The sequence below is a fragment of the Arachis stenosperma genome, chromosome 6, assembly GCF_014773155.1.
Source record: "Arachis stenosperma cultivar V10309 chromosome 6, arast.V10309.gnm1.PFL2, whole genome shotgun sequence".
Taxonomy (NCBI): Eukaryota; Viridiplantae; Streptophyta; class Magnoliopsida; order Fabales; family Fabaceae; genus Arachis; species Arachis stenosperma.
In genome coordinates, this window is record NC_080382.1 from 59417172 (window position 1) to 59424157 (window position 6986).

At 47.4% G+C, this 6986-nt stretch overlaps 1 non-coding gene across 1 annotated transcript; it reads left to right on the plus strand.

Moving 5' to 3' along the window:
* Positions 1-345: 345 nt before the first annotated feature.
* On the plus strand, positions 346-452 carry LOC130937199 (small nucleolar RNA R71). The gene has a single exon (XR_009068428.1). It is a non-coding gene; the product is annotated as a small nucleolar RNA R71 (small nucleolar RNA).
* Positions 453-6986: the final 6534 nt, after the last annotated feature.

Genomic DNA, 6986 nt, shown 5'->3' on the forward strand with positions numbered 1-6986 from the left:
CAATCACCTTCTTCTCCTATATTCACTCCTTCTTGAGCTGGTGATGAAGTGATGGCTGCTGCAACTTGGTTTTCCTCCACCTTCTTAGTAAGATCTGCTAGCTACTTGGTGATCATCTTATTTTGAGCTAACAATGCATCCATGTGGTTCAGCTCCATTACTCCTCTAGTGTTACTCCTTTCGGAGGTATAGAAGTAGTCATTCTCAGCAACTGTTTCAATGACATCTATGGCTTCTTCAATGGTTTTCTTCTTGTTTAGAGAGCCTCCTGATGAATGATCTACGGCCTTCTTTGACTCATAGGAAAGACCTTCATAGAAAATGTGAAGTTGAACCCATTTATTGAACATTTCTGGTGGGCATCTTCTTGTTAAGTCCTTGAATCTCTCCCATGCTTCATAGAGAGTCTCACCATCTTGCTGCCTGAAGGTTTGCACCTCAGTTCTCATCCTGTTGATTCTTTGAGGAGGGTAGAATCTTGCCAAAAATTTGTTCACGACATCTTCCTAATTTTTTAAGCTCTCCTTTGGGAAGGATTCAAGCCATTTGGATGCCTTGTCCCTGAGTGAAAAAAGGAACAAGAGCAGCCTATAGACATCCGGGTGAACTCTATTAGACTTCACAGTGTCACAAATTCTCAGGAAGGTGGTTAAGTGTTGATTGGGGTCTTCTTGAGCACTTCCTCCAACTGAAAAATTGTTCTGAACAAGGGTGATGAGCTGGGGTTTTAGTTCAAAGTTGTTGGCATGTATGGTGGGCTTCTGGATGCTACTTCCATAGTTTCCTGGATTAGGATTAATGTAGGAGCCTAGAAATCTCCTTTCTTGCCCAGCACGGTTTGTAGGGCCTTCTCTAGCATGGTTGTGAGCTTCCTCTTCATGATTATTTTCCAAATTCTCTTCCATGTTGGGTTCAAAGTACTCTTCCTCTTCCTCAGCACCAACAATTCCTTTCCCTCTTGCTTCCCTCCTTAGTCTCCAGAGGGTCCTTTCAGGTTCTAAATCAAAGAAAGTTGAAGCTCCCTCTCTTCTCCCTATCATACAACTAACAAAACTCACAGCAAGAGATAAAATGAGGAGATTATTCTTGTTAGAGTAATTGTTAGTGTGAGTAATGCAAATTATCAAACAGTTAGTGGGTTAGTGAGCAGAATTGTAATTAACAAAGAAATAGAAAGAAAAACAAAGAGGGTGAAGGGGATGAGGAAGAAACTAAACAAACTGAAGGTAATCGACTAAATCAAATAACAAATAAAAAAAGAAAAATGCTCAATCTAGTGATCTTCCAACTTAATCATTGTTGATTCAAAATCAATCCCCGGCAACAGCGCCATAAACTTGATGCATGAAAACTTGTCTCTCAACAAATTTCCTTCAGCAAGTATACTGAATTGTCGTCAAGTAAAAACTCACAATAGAGTGAGGTCGAATCCCACAAGGATTGATTGGTCAAGCAATTTTAATTGGAAGATTATGCTAGTTGAGCTAAGTAGGATGTAATTGAGAATTGCAGAAAAATAAAATGGCAGGAAATAAAATAACATAAAATAAAGTGCAGAATCTTAAATGGGGATTTGGGGCGATGAGCTTAAAAATAATTGACAGAAAGTAAAGAGAATGGGTAAGATCAGAAATGGGGAAATCATTGGGTTCAGGAGATGTTGCATTCTCCGGATCAAGTTCATTCTCATCTCTTCCTCAATCAATGCATTCATTGATCTTGTTCATACCCTGACCGAGCTCTCCAAGCTCGGGAAGTTCGCAGAAGGTCCGACCTCGTCCCAAAGGCCCACGCCTAAGGTCGGACCTCGGACAAATAAAGAAGAAGGCCCATCAAAAGGAACGAAGCCCAAAACCTAAAGGCCGAAAAAGGCCTAGGAAAGGCGGTTCCACAAAAGATAGGGATAAGACTCCCAAAGATAAGATAAGATAAGAATATCTTATCCAGGGAAGATCACGACCAACCACTATAAATACACTGGAGCACCCAGGTATAACTCATACTCTAATTCTACTCAATATCTGCTTGGACCCATGCTAACTTAAGCATCGGAGTGTCATTGCAGGTACAACCCCCAGCCGCTCAGCACACCAAGCTCGGGCCACGGAACCCCTACCTCGGGTCTTGCCAGACGACCGAGCTACACGTTTCAGGTAACCCTCGGAACATTGGCGCCGTTGCCGGGGACCCTGGAAGTCATCCCTTTACCATGGCGGACGACCCTCCCAACAATAACCACGCTACATCAGAACAAGAAGAGGAAATTGACACCGGAGAACGACCGGACAGCCCTCTATCACCACGCACTCCAGGAGGAAACAAACAGAATCGCCCAAAGACATCACTTCCAAACAAAAATCCACAAAATCCCGAAAAAGAAGAGAGCTCAGAAATTCTAGAAGCAGTAAGGGCACAGCAAAACCGACTGAAACAACTCGAAGAGGACATGAAAAAGCAGAAAGAAACTGAACAAGATTTGAGAAGGGAAGCTCGCAAGCGCAGAGAGTTAGAAGAAAAGCTGCGGAAGATAGAGGCCGAGTTGAAAGACCGGACGGAACGCGGCACCACCCCGAAAACGACCATGATCCCTTCACGCAAGAGATCATGAAGGAGAAGGTACCGCGAAACTTCAAACCACCTGATATGGATCTCTACGACGGCACCACCGACCCAAGTCACCACCTCAGCAACTTTCGAAGCAGAATGTACCTGGTCGACGCCTCCGACGCGATTCGGTGCAAAGCCTTCCCCACCACTCTCACCAAGTCGGCCATGAAGTGGTTCGACAACCTGCCACCAGGATCAATCTCCAGCTTCGAGGACCTAACCAAAAAATTCCTAACAAGGTTCTCTATTCAAAAGGACAAGGCAAAACATGCCCCCAGTCTACTCGGGATCAAACAGGGTAACCAAGAAACTCTCCGAGAATACATGGAGCGATTCAACAAAGCCTGCCTGGACATACAACACTTGCCCACTGAAGCAGCCATCATGGGACTAGCAAACGGCCTAAAAGAAGGACCATTTAGCCAATCCCTATCCAAACGATACCCGACCTCCTTATACGAGGTGCAAGAGCGGGCAGAAAAATATATCAACATGGAGGAAACCTCCCAGCTAAGAGACTCTTCTAGGAAGGAATCAACCTACCCACTCCGAGACCGAGATCGAGAACAGAAAAAGAAAGAAGAGTCCAACTCGGACAAACCACGGAAGTACCATAGCTACACTCCCCTCCGAGTTTCCCTGGTAGACGTCTACAGAGAAGTATGCCACACCGAAAAAATCCCACCGCCCCGACCTTTAAAACACAAGAGAGCGGGGAGAGATCGGTCCGAATACTGTGAATACCACAAGCTCTACGGTCATTCTACTAATGACTGCCACGACCTGAAGAATGTTATAGAAAAGCTAGCCAGAGAAGGAAAACTCGACAGATACATAGCGGAAAAAGGAGAAGAGACCAAAAGAGAAGGAGGGGAGATAACGAGGATCGGGCCGAACAGACCCTGCGAACCCCTGAAAGGCACATACACATGATAAACGGAGGTTTTGCAGGCGGAGGAACATCCAGATCCTCGCGAAAAAGACACCTCAAAGAGATCTATCATGTCCGAGAAGACAATCCCCTGCCCGAGCTGCCAACCATCTCATTTACCCAAGAAGATGCTCAGGGGATAATACCCGGCCACGACGATCCTATGGTGATCACCATTATCCTAGCAAACGCCAACTTACATCGAACCCTGATTGACCAAGGAAGCTCAGCAGATATCCTGTTCAAAGCGGCCTTCGACAAGCTCGGACTTGAAGAAAAAGAGCTAAAGGCCTATCCCTCCGACCTATTTGGGCTAGGGGACACCCCGATCCACCCCTTAGGATACATCTCGCTACACACTACCTTCGGAAGAGACGAGCAATCTAAAACGTTAAGCATCGACTACATTATAGTCGACGTTACCTCAGCATACAATGCCCTCATTGGGCGACCAACCCTAAACAGACTGGCAGCTGTGGTCTCAACCCCACACCTCTGTATGAAGTTCCCTACCGCAAAGGGAATCACCACCCTAAAAGGCGACCAAAAATTAGCACGGCGATGCTACAACGAAAGTCTAAGCCTAAAAGGGAAAGAAGTCAACACAATAGAACTCGGGCGAGTTCAAACCCGAGAAGACCTTCGGCCACAACCAGAGGGAGAAACCGAAAGGATCCAAATCGGGAACACACCTGAAAAATTAACAAACATTGGAGCAAACCTCGAAGCAGGCCTAAAGGAGGAACTCATAACCCTCTTAAGGGAGAATTCCGACCTCTTCGCCTGGAAGGCCTCCGACATGCCAGGCATAAGTCCCGACCTGATGTGCCATAAGCTATCAGTATACCCGGGATCCAGACCCGTCCAACAGAGACGCCGGAAGCTCGGACCCGAGCGCATGCAGGCAATAGAAGAACAGGTACAAGCACTGCTAGATGCAGGATTCATTAGGGAAGTAAAATATCCCCTATGGCTCGCAAACGTGGTCCTGGTAAAAAAGCCCAACGGAAAATGGAGGATGTGCGTCGATTACACGGATCTCAACAAAGCCTGCCCCAAAGACCCATATCCACTACCAAACATCGACGCCTTAGTCGACGCAGCCTCAGGCTACAAATATCTCTCCTTCATGGATGCATACTCGGGATACAATCAAATCCCGATGTACGGACCCGACCAAGAAAAGACCTCGTTCATAACCCCAAGGGCAAACTACTACTACGTAGTAATGCCCTTCGGGCTGAAGAACGCCGGGGCAACCTACCAGAGGCTAATGAACAAAGTATTCTCAGAGCACATCGGGCTACAGCTAGAAGTGTACATCGACGATATGCTGGTAAAGACACAAGAAGACAGAAACTTGGTTCCCGACCTCACAAGTGTCTTCGGCACCCTCAGGAAACACAACATGAGACTTAACCCGACCAAGTGCACCTTCGCCGCAGAAGCCGGAAAGTTCTTAGGCTTCATGCTGACTCAAAGAGGCATCGAAGCAAACCCGGACAAATGCCAAGCGATACTCAAAATGAAGAGCCCGACGTGTGTCAAAGAAGTACAACAACTAAATGGAAGGCTAGCCGCCCTATCAAGATTCTTGGCAGGATCAGCGATAAAATCACTACCTCTCTACTCACTCCTAAAGAAAGGGAAACCCTTCTCATGGACCCCGGAGTGCGAAAAAGCCTTCCAAGAATTCAAGGAATTCCTCGGGCAGCCACCAATCCTAACCCGACCTTTAAAAGGGGAAGAGCTCGTATTATACCTCTCGGTCGGACATCGGGCAGTTGCTTCAGCATTAATACGAGAAAATGACCAAGGACAACACCCCATATACTTCGTAAGCAAGGCACTACAAGGGGCCGAATTAAACTATCAGAAAATAGAGAAATTCGCCTACGCCCTAGTATTCACGGCTCGGAGGCTCCGTCCCTACTTTCAAGCCCACACCATCAAAGTCCGGACGAACCAACCCATGAGACACATCCTACAAAAAACAGACATGGCAGGACGAATCCTACAATGGGCGGTGGAACTGTCCGAGTTCGACCTCCACTATGAAGCCCGGACTGCCATAAAATCTCAATATCTAGCCGACTTCATCGCAGAATATACTGAGACCCCGGGAACCCCACTCTCGTGGAATCTGTATGTCGACGGGTCCTCAAACAAAATAGGAAGCGGAGCCGGTGTTATACTCGAAAGCGACCAAGGAACACGGATAGAGCTATCCTTAAAATTCGAGTTCCAGGCTTCAAACAACCAAGCCGAATACGAGGCCCTACTAGCAGGACTAAAGCTAGCCGAAGAGGTCGGAGCCCAGAGAATCACGATCTTCAGCGACTCCCAGGTCGTCACATCACAAGTAAATGGAAGTTACCAGGCCAAAGACCCTACTATGAAAAAATACCTGGACCAAACACAGGCACAATTACGACACTTCCCGGAAATACAAATCCAGCACATACCTCGGGAACAAAATGCCCGGGCAGACGCCCTCTCGAAGCTCGCTAGCACCAAGCCCGGAGGCAACAACAGAAGTCTTCTCCAAGAAACCCTACAATCTCCCTCCGTGCTAAGAGAGGAAGAAACGTTAAATATATCCAACCAACAGCAAGGATGGATGACCCCCATACTCAACTACCTGAAGTCAGGAACTCTCCCCATAGAAAGAAAAGAAGCTAAAAGGCTTACAAAGGACGCCCAGAATTATACGCTAATTCACGACGTATTATACAGAAGAGGATTCTCAAACCCCCTCCTTAGGTGCGTTCCGACCTCAGAAACAAAGGGCGTCCTCGAAGAAGTCCACGAAGGCATGTGTGGGAACCATCTCGGAGCTCGGGCACTATCCAAGAAAGTAGTCAGGGCCGGGTTCTACTGGCCGACCTTACAAAGAGACGCGACAGAGTTTGTGAAAATATGCCCCCCTGCCAAAAACACGCCAATTTTCACAAGGCACCGCCCGAAGACCTTATCAGCATCACTGCGCCATGGCCCTTCGCAAAATGGGGACTCGACCTACTCGGCCCGTTTCCACAAGGACCGGGGCAAGTCAAATACCTCATAGTAGGGGTCGACTACTTCACAAAGTGGATCGAAGCCGAACCCTTAGCCACTATTACGGCTCAGAAAAGCCGTAAATTCCTATACAAAAACATCGTCACGAGGTTCGGAGTCCCCTACTCCATCACAACAGACAATGGAACACAGTTCACGGACACAAGTTTTCAGAACTTGGTGGCCGAACTAAAAATCAAACAGCAATTCACATCGGTCGAGCACCCACAAGCCAATGGACAAGCAGAGGCCGCAAATAAAGTCATCTTGGCCGGGTTAAAGCGAAGACTCCAAGAGGCCAAAGGGGCGTGGGCCGACGAACTCCCCCAGGTACTATGGGCATATCGGACAACCCCGCACTCTACAACGGGAGAATCCCCATTCCGGCTAG